Source organism: Hipposideros armiger, unplaced genomic scaffold (genome assembly GCF_001890085.2).
Source record: "Hipposideros armiger isolate ML-2016 unplaced genomic scaffold, ASM189008v1 scaffold_502, whole genome shotgun sequence".
NCBI lineage: Eukaryota > Metazoa > Chordata > Mammalia > Chiroptera > Hipposideridae > Hipposideros > Hipposideros armiger.
The window spans coordinates 1059617-1068017 of record NW_017731852.1 but is presented as its reverse complement, the minus strand read 5'-3'; positions in this window follow the sequence as shown (position 1 = coordinate 1068017).

The window sequence follows — 8401 nt, the reverse complement described above, 5'->3', positions numbered from 1 at the left end:
TTCCCCCCCATTCCCTGGCCTGTGCCACACCATACCCTACTGTCCTGCCAGAGGGCGTCTGAAGCCCAGGTGGAGGCTAAGAACTTGGGCTCTGGTTTGAATATTGGCTCCAAGATTGACTAGCTGTCAGGTCTTGGCCAACTTGCTGGGTTCCCCATAAAAAAAAAATGGGGCCAGTAATGGCCACTGCTTTGTAGAGGAAATAAAATGGTGGCAGAAAGCTGATGGGTGACAGCTGCTGTTCCTCTGTTGTCACTAGAGTTACCTTGGCTGCTCCAGTGAGATTGTTAGTAGTAGTAACAAGTAGAACAGATCCTGTAAGCCCCCAGGAACTGTCCTGACAGATCCTGCAGCCCCATAGGCTGGGGGTCTTCTCCAGCTCCCGGGATCAACTGCATTTATGGGTGGACAGGCACAGACCATGTCTGTTTCCCACGTCTCTTCGTCCTCCCCATCCCCAGGTGTTTCCATGGGCTCCTAATTGCAGGACTTAGAGTCTCTACTGGGTGTATTTGCTAGGGCTACCGTAACAAAGTACCACATTCCAGAAGACTTAAACAACAGAAATTTATTTGATCATAGTTTTGGAGGCTGGAAGTACAAGATCAAGCTGTTGGCAGGGTTGGTTTCTCCTGAAGCCTGTATCCCTGGCTTGCAGATGGCCAACTTCTCCCCATGTCCTCACGTGGTAGTCCCTCTGTGCATGTCTGTCGTAATTCCCTCTTGTAAGGACACCAGTCATTGGATTAGGGCTCACCCAAATGACCTCATTTTAACTTAATTGTCTTTAAAGGCTCTATCTCCAAATACAGTCACAACCTGAGGTACTTGGGGCTTGGGCTTCAACATACGGTTTTTTGGGGGATGCAGTTCAGCCCAGAACACAGCTAAAATGAGATGTGAATCCCATAGCACAAAGACAGATGAGGACCCTTGTCTCTCGGGCACAAACTCACAGCCAGGCAGATGATGACGGAAGGAGGACACCCTAATCCATCCAGTCTGGGGGCAGTCACGGATGGCTTTCCTCGAGGTGAAGTTTGAGTTGGGAATGAAAATGAAGAGGGGAGGGCCCGGTGGAGGCAAACGCAGGAAAGTGGAATGAAGCCAGAGGGGAAGAGTATTGAGGGACAACAAAATCCAAGATCCACGTAGGGCCTCGTAGGTTGTGGTGAAGATTCAGGGCCAGGGGAGGTGGGTAAACTGGGTATAGTGCTTCCCCACCCCCACCTCCAGTGGAACACGGCTTATTTCCATTCTGTCACCTCTGGGAATGTAGCCCATACAAGGCTGGGACCAGGAGGGTGTGGGCAGAAACAGGACATCCAGGACCCTCCTTTCCTGCTCGCTAAGGACTTGGCCCTGATTTTGAGGTCACCTATTCTTTTGAAAATTCAGAGAAATCTAAGGACACCTTTCCTAGAAAAAACGCACACGCAGTTTACAGGTGAGGCCTTGGAGAAGTACAAAACTCTGATCCAGCAATTCTAAGACCTTTCTGAGACTCCCACCAGGGCAGAAAGATGGATGCGCAAGGTTGTCGCGTGGGTGGGGTTCGGGGGCGGGAGCTTGGGGGTTGGAGGTGGGTCGGCGGCGCGGACCCCTGACACGGTCCAACCTGGATGCACGTCTCCCCGCCCGGCTTCGGCAGGGAAGTGATTTATCTGGGGGGAGACAGAGGGACTGGGAGGGAGAGGGAGACGGTTTTAAAGTGAAACATTTAAACTCGCCTCCCTGGGAATTGGCTGTTTTCCTGCCAGACTCGCTTCTGTAGGTAAGCGCTGTGAGCACCAGTGGGCGCTGTGGCTCAATTTTCCGTTTCCTTTGATCTTTCGCGTCGGTAACTGGAGCTTGGGTGACCCCAATTACAGACGTCCAGAAAGTAGGTCAGGGGTTACTCAGTACTCAGCCACAACACAACTTTGTTGCTTAAACTGCCTCTATCTCTGTCCCTTATTTATACTCAGGTGACGTAATGTTTCTAACCTGAGGACATTCTGATTCTACAAATATTCATGGGCCCCTATGGGCCACAACAGCCAGCAGTATCAGGCCCTGACAGTGTCCCAGGCAGCATGCCAAGCCCTCCACACACATGACCCAGAATCCTCAAAACCCTCCCATGAGAATAAAATCCAACCTTTTCTCCCTGCGACCTGATGAGACTCCCCCTCCCCACTCCATTCCTCACTGGATCAGTCAGCCACAGCTGCTCCAGCAGCCCTGGACTGTGCCTGCCACAGGGCCTTTGCACCTGCTGTTCTCCTTGCCTGCAAGGCTGTTCTCCTAAATTTTCTAGTCCCTCCCTCCTTCTCATTTTAGCTCCCATGTCACCACCTTGGAAAAGCCTCTGCTTTACTTCCTTGGGGGCATTTATCATGACTTGGTGTGTTTTCTTTGGGGTTCTCTTCTCATCCTGGGGAATGGCCCCTATTCTGGACTTGACTGGTTGCTTCTTCATGACCTCTTATAGCTTGTTCCTCGACATTCCTCCCATCCCAGTTGATGAAAGGGTGTCCTCTGGGGCTGCGGGTTAGCTCAGGTGGTTAGAGTGCAGGCTCTTAACACCAAGGTTGCTGGTTCGATTCCCTCATGGGCCAGTGAGCTGCTCCCTCCACAACAAGATTGAAGACGACTTGTCTTGGAGCTGATGGGTCCTGGAAAAAACACACTGTTCCCAATAAAATTTAAAGAAAGAAAAAGAAAAAAGAAAAAAGAAAGGGTGTCCTCTGGTCCGCACCAACTCTCCACATAAAGGTGTTAGCAGCCATTGGTTCTCACCACCAGGACCTACTCTCTCTTGAAGACTGTTTCCAGCCTTACCATTCCTTCCACTGGAATTAGCTGTGGTCCTTCTTGAAAGAACTGCCCCTCAGCAAGTAACAACCTGGTACATTTTCTTATATATTATCTTCAAGATACCCAGGAGGCAACTGAACTCCTGTGCGCATCAAGGAAGCCTGGGGTAGGGACAGATTTCAGAGTCACTGGTAGTCATATTATAAACATTTAAGAGGCATCCAGGAACCACTAGCTATCATCATCATTATATTAATATAATGTTAATATAGACTGTAATAATAAATTATTGACATAATAATAATATGATTATTTAACACTCTAATGGGGGCCAGCCCTGGGCTGGGCAGTGGTTCCCAGTGTGTGCTTAGAAGAAGGGCCCCACAAAATGAGAAAAAAGGATTCTTCAGGCTAACATCAGTGCTTTGGACAGTCTGAGGGGACCCCTGGGACAAAGTGAGCACTCATGCTCTTGAGGTCAGGAATGTATTACAGAGTGAGAGTTCTCCACCTGTGCTATACAGGGGACTTCTTCTAGAATAATACCTCATCCAGGTAATGGATAGTAGGGTCTGTGGTCATGAACTTGCTCAACTTGAAAAATGCAAGGGTCCTGGGTACCCAGGAGTTGCCCGCTGGGCCAGGTGAGGGGATTGCGAAACCCCAAGCCTGGAAGGGAACCCGGCAGAGGAAGGGGGCAGAGTAAGAAGTGCTGGAGGTGGTGGCGGTGGCGGTGGGGGGCACTTCATGGCCCCAGGGTAGGAAAACGAAGTGAATGTGACTTAATGAGTCAAGGAAAGCGCAAGGAAGTGAGAAAAGTGAAGAAGGGAGGAGGTGCCAGCGTCCCAGGAGAACCTAGACATCAAGGAAGCAGGGCAAGCAAGCTTCCTTTTTTTTTTTTTGTAAAGTTGCTCAAAATCTTAAAACACAAGTTAACCAACAGCTGCTGCCAAGAACATTGTGAAAAGACCTCTAGGGTGAGGAAATTGCCCTGTGAGTGGGAAGGTTCTGCTTCAGTGGGGCTGGAGAATTTGGGGGACAGGACAGGAAGGGGAAGTCCTGGCTGGGGGCCCCTTCAGCTTGGGTGACCACAGTTCACTTCTGAGACCACTCAGAGCCTCAATCACTGTCGGTGGCTGGGGAAATTCTGGGAAAATAATGATTTTAAAAGGCGACATTTATGAAGCATTTATTATGTGCCATGCCCCGTCTATATAGTCTGCATAGATTCACACAAAGCACATATACTTGCTTAATGAAATAAGATGGAGAAAGACACATCCTGTATGATTTCACTTATATGTGGAATCTATCTCCCCGACCCAGTTTTATTGGCATATAATTGACATATATGTAATTTTAAGGTGTACAGCATAGTGATTTGATATATGTATATATTGTGAAACGATCACAATAAGGTTAGCACATCCATCCCCTCATATAGTTACAATTTGTGTGTGCATGGTTAGAACTTTAAAAATCTACTCTGTTAGCAACTTTTAAACACACAATATAGTATTGTGAACTATAATCACCATGCTGTACATTAGATTCCCAGAATTTATTAATCTTATAACGAAGTTTGTGCCTTTTGACCACCTTCACCCATTTACCAGCCCCTGGCAACCACCAATCTGTCCTCTATTGATATGAGTTTGGGTTTTTTTGTTTTGTTTTGTTTTGTTTAAGATTTTTATTGGGGAATTGGGGGGATGGGAACAGTGCTGGGGAATTGGGGGAAGGGGAACAGACAAGTTGCTGTCGTTTTTGTTCTGGCCCTCATATGTGGGATCCGAACCGGGGCCCTCTGGCATCCCAAGCGAGTTCTTAACCATCGCGCCACTCGGCCGGCCCGAGTTTGGTTTTTTTTATATGGACTCTAAAAATGCTGACCTTGGGCTGACCGTGTGGCTCAGTTGTTTAAGAGCTTGCTCAAGAGTGCGAGCTCTGAGCAAAAGGGTTGCCTGTTCGATTCCCACATGGGCCAGTGAGATGGGCCTGAGCTGAGCTGCCGCTGAGCTGCCAACAGGTGGCAGGATGGCTCGACTGGTGAGAGCATGTGCTCCTAACAAGGTTGCCTATTCCAGATGGTGGGCTATGCCCACCTGCAACGAAAGACTGAACTCGGCACCTTGAGCTGAACTGCCGCCTGGGTGGCTCAGAGGATAGAGTGTGCGCTCTTAACAACAAGGCTGCCGGTTCGACTCCCTCATGGGATGGTGGCTACGCCCACCCGCAACTAATTGAACACAGCACCTTTAGCTGAGCGGTACAACTGGACTTGGAGCTGAGCTTGCCGCACCCTCCACAACTAAGATTGAAGGACAACAATTTGGCTGTTCCCCTTCCCCAATTCCCCAACACTATTCCCCTCCCCCAATTCCCCAATAAAATTTAAAAAAAAATGCTGACATCATAGAAACAGAGAGTAGGGGGTTGTTTACCAGGGGCTGGGGGCAGGGGGAATGGGGAGACACTGGTCAAAGGGAGCATCCTTCCAGTTAGAAGATGGGTAAGCTCTGAGGATCTAATGTACAGTGCGGTGATTTTAGTTAAAAATTCTGTATTGTATACTTGAAAGTTGCTCAGAGAGTAGGTCTCAAGTGTTCTCAACACACACACACACACACACACACACACACACACACAAAGGTAATTATATGAGATGATGGAGGTTTTAACTAATCTTATGTGGAATCATTTTACAATATATACGTGTATCACACCATCATGTCATACGCCTTAAATCTACACATTATGTCAATTCCATCTCAGTAAAACAGAGGGAAAAAAGTACTCACTTAACCTCATCCGACAAGGTAGCCGCTAATAATGTTCCCATTTTACAGATGGGGAAACCGAGGCTCAGAGGTGCTTAGACACTTGCTCAAGGCCACACAGCTAGTAAGTGACTGGACCAGGATGCCACCACAGGAAGGGGGCTCCAGCCTCCTCAGTATCCTTGAACCTCCTTGTGCATCTGCCTTTGTTACTTGGGTAGGTCGGGCAGGGGAAGGTCGGGCAGGGGAAGGACGGCAGGTACAACAGGAAGGGGCTGGAGAGATGGCTCATTCTGGGTGGGCGGGGCCTCAAGAGTGAGGCTGGCTGGAGAGGGGTTCCACAAAACTTTTCCTGCCCCCCCCTTACTTTGACCTCTATGCATTCCCACCACTGCTCCATGTACCCTTCCCCCCACATTATGGTATGGGTGGGAAAATGGCTTGGTTAAAAGTGAGGACAGAAAAGGGGCCACAAGTTAAACCTGAGAAGGTTAGGAGACTGACAATTACCACATAAGATGGTGTGAACATAAAAAAATTCATAACTAAGGTAGGCCATGGAGGGAAGTCACATCTTAGCCTGCAGCTTCCTTCATAAAGTCAATCTTCACCTTAGGTAAGACTGTCTGTTGTCTTTTTGCACCTAAGATGACATCCTTGGAATGTCAGTAATCCCTTTATCCAGACCAGAGCAGGAAAGCACAGCCTCCCTCATGACCATTCTTGTCCTTTGATTAACATCTCTATGCGAAGTGTTAATTATTCTGCTCCCACCTATGTAAAAGAAGTACCTGTCTCTCCAATTTACCTTTAAAAGTTTTTTTTATTGGGGAATTGGGGGAGGGGAACAGCCAAATTGTTGTCCTTCAGTCTTAGTTGTGGAGGGCGCAGCCACCTCAGCTCCAAGTCCAGTCGCTATCCGGCTGCCCATTGGCAGCTCGAGGCTGCTCAGTTCAAGGTGCCCTGTTCAATGTTAGTTGCGGGGGGCACAGCCCACCATCCCATGCGGGAGCTGAACTGGCAACCTTGCTGCTAAGAGCACACGCTCTAACCACTGAGCAATCTGGCCACCCATCGGCAGCTCAGTTCAAGGTGCTGTGTTCAATCTTAGTTGCTAGTGGGCGTAGCCCATCCTATGCAGGAGTCGAACCGGCGACCTTGTTGTTAGGAGCACGTGCAATCACCAGCTGAGCCATCGTGCTACATGTTGGCAGCTCAGTTCGGGCGCAGCTCACTGGCCCATGCGGAAATCGAACTGGCGATCCTGTTGCTCAGAGCTCGTGCTCTTAACCTACTGAGCCACTCAGCCGGCCCCTCTCCAATTTACTTTTATCCAATTCCAGAGATTTCCCTGCTTTGCTTTCTTCCACCCCCTGAATCTACCACCAATGGATTTCATGTAACCCTCCTCCTTTGATTCTATGTATAAAATAAGCTACAAATCGTCATTTTGCGGAGCATTTTCTCAATCCATTGAGGTTTTGCTTCCCGTCTGTTATCGTCAGTTTGACTCAAATAAACTGTTATAAGCTTTCTCTTAGGCTGGATGTTTTTCGTCGACAAAAGTAAGGACTTTGGTATTGTTATCGGAGAGCGGGCTCCTCTCGGCACTATGTCCAGGTTCTTGGCGTTTGGAGCAAAGAATTGAACAAAACACAGAAGTAAAGTAATAAAGAAGCAATTTATTAGAAGAGATAGCCCTTTCAAAGAAATAGAAACGGCCCGAGCAGTAGAGAATGGCTCAAGGGCCCCGACTTAAGAGGCCTTGGTCGTTCTTATCCTTTTTCTCTAGAACTGAGATAGAAAGTTATAGGCAGTCAGGGAAATGGCCACGGTAGAGGGAATCAGGGTGGAAACCATATCAGAAGCCAGGAGAAATAATTTTAATAGCTGACTGATAGGTTTAAGTCACAGGACCCCACCAGAATGACAAACTTGGGAGAGGGAGGAGGAGATGGTTTTTTCCAAAGCCTATAAACAAGAAAGTCAGAAGTTAAGTTTCACCTCCAGAGAGAAGGATTAAGACAGGTTAATTAACAATGTAAGACAGTCAGGAACTCCCTGATAGAATGAGCAGCAGACAATGATATCTTCAAAGCCCCAGCCTTGAGACAGCATAATTCTATCAAAACAGAGACATCAATTATGCTCTGAGGCAACTAGACAGTTTCGAGAAAACGCCTTCCCAGGGCTAAGTTCCTCCCCAGGTATAGAAAAAATATGTATAAAAGGAGTAGTTCCTCACCTAACACGGGCACCCCAGTCAGGATCCCCTCTCGTTTTGAGAGCTGTTACTTTCTGTTCTCATAAAACTATCCTCTGCTGTAAACTTTACCTCTCTGGTCCATGTCTCCATTCTTCGGCTTCACGAGACTACTATCCTGACACAATAAATATCCTACATCAGAATGGGCTGTTGCTTTCCAGGTATGGGCCCACTTGATTGACACCTGTGATTGACAAGAGGCTATTACCTCATCTTTTTAGACCTGGCATGTTCCTTCCCAGAATTCAGTCTGTTAAATAATATTAATGAACTTCCAGGCATATGTATGATATTATAATGATGGTATAATGAGGCCCAGGTGAAATAAAGGTCGTTGTGGCTGTTAGGTTTAAGGCTCCTAAACAAAACTTGTATAAAAGAATTTTCGTTCCAAAGAGTTCATGACCAGACCTGGGGCTGTCTCTCTCAAAGGGGGAGACCAGCCGTTAATCCTGGTGGGTAAGGAATATATAGCTGAAGCTGGATACAGAAGCAAAAAAAGCAGTTAGTGTGTAAAAAGGAAAAAAATGGTTAGTTTATCTTATTTTAACAAACT